General features: G+C 41.7%; 1 protein-coding gene across 1 annotated transcript in view; it reads right to left on the bottom strand.

Annotated features, from left to right (window-relative positions):
* LOC106807560 (tetraspanin-3-like) overlaps positions 1–1,927 on the bottom strand; it is a 25,322-nt gene that overhangs the window by 4,333 nt on the left and 19,062 nt on the right. The gene's annotated exons all lie outside the window — the stretch shown is intronic.

Below are 1,927 nucleotides of genomic sequence, written 5' to 3'. Positions count from 1 at the left end.
ACACACACACGCGCGCACACACACACCCACACACACGCACACAAACACACGCACACACACACACACACACACACACACACACACACACAAACACGCACGCACGCACACACACACGCACGCGCGCGCACACACACGAACACGCACACGCACACGCACACGCACGCATGCCCACACAGATGCATATATATATATATATATATAACGTTGAATTAATGTTTGCGTTTGTAGAAATGATGAAGTAGGCCAAACTTAATAGAAGTGTATTAAACTGAATAAACTTTAATATCTTGCACAGAGAGACAAAGAAACGCGCACACGTGCGTAAGCGCGTACGTGTGCTTCCTCCCGGGACCACAACCAGACTCCTCCACCCCTACATCTCTGCCTCTCTTCCCGTCTCGCTCATCTCCCTTCTATATATTACCCCCAAACCCCCTACATCCTGAGCGCACATGTCACCCGTTCTCCCAGACCGTGTCCTACCTCCAGCTCACAATGACCCTAGAAACGCCCGACCTAAAACACGTTTACCAGTCTCCCTATAACATCAATCTAGCCGCACAAGATGCGCGACGCTCTGTCTAGATAAACAATTACTAAAACAACCCATAGTCTAGCTCCGCTGACTAATTCATGCAACATTTGTAAAACATATGTTACATATAGATGTGTGCATGTAATTTAAGACCAATGATAAATCACAATTAAGAACATGGATAAAAAGCAAAAAGCGTGTCTTTATTTCACTCACCCCGTAAACGAAGTTAGAGATGAATAGAATCATCATTGCGCGATGTTCTGTTGCTCCACACATAATCGCCCTTTTAAACTGGTTGCCTCAAACGTTATCTATAAAAAGTAAACATAGATATACCCAGCAAACATGTATGTATTGGGGCGATACTAGTGTAGCAGGTTTATAATTTGTATGTTATTAAATTAAGCAGGTATATTCAATGTGTATATATACATCATGATTGAATGTGCCTTTTTAAATTCATATATTTCATTGCGCATATTTCATATGAGCAGGAAATGCATGCCAGCTGGTATAACATGTCATGACTGTAGCCGTACACCTTTTCTATTTTACGCATTTACCAGGTTAAACCTTGTTCTGGTAATTTTCTAGCTAGTTTTTAGGGTGGCATATATTTGAAATAGAGCTTTGATCGTATAGGGTAATTCTTGACGTCGCCTCTCCAAATATGGAGCGCGATAAAGTTATAGGCCTTGTATAATAGCGTTGTTTCTTGCGTTGTGATTCTTGACCGCAGATTCTTTCTCGTGCTTAGCTAAACAGATACTCGAAGGAAGTCACGCGCAGAATAAAAACTATGAAGAGTCAAAGCTGGGGTTGACGTACAATGGTTTACTTTCACGGTAAAATAAACACTTTACTATGGCTTCTATAGGCTAGAGGCTTATTCACATATAAAAACGCCTCATTATATATTCACAAATCAGATGCTCGGTTCACACTAGCTCCAAGAAACGGTATTGCTAGGGTTAGAATACCTGTATAGAATGTATAGACAATCCGTCGCACAGCCTGGTCGGGCTAGGTTCACACATAAAATGTAGCACCCTCATTATATATTCACACAAAAATAACTGCGCGCACATACGTGAAAAGCGCGCAGAACTCGGCAGTTTTATACTACTAATGTGGTGGAGCTAGGGGTGACCACACTGAATTTTTCCACGCGCTGTGGTTAGCGCGTGGAATTTATTTGTTTCGGGATGATTTTTCGCTCCTACCGCGAAGGTAGGACGGTGATGCAGTAGCGGGAAAACCCAGAGTGAAATGAACGCAAATCTTTAGATAGTATTTATACAACTGATGGATTTATTCATCATATACGGATAACATGAATAACACAACACTCACTGCACGTATCTCGAATATAGCGTATAGAGATATATA

Source organism: Priapulus caudatus, unplaced genomic scaffold, assembly GCF_000485595.1.
Source record: "Priapulus caudatus unplaced genomic scaffold, Priapulus_caudatus-5.0.1 Scaffold223, whole genome shotgun sequence".
NCBI lineage: Eukaryota > Metazoa > Priapulida > Priapulimorpha > Priapulimorphida > Priapulidae > Priapulus > Priapulus caudatus.
The sequence above is the reverse complement of the archived record's forward strand: the minus strand, read 5'-3'. Positions and strand labels throughout refer to the sequence as shown.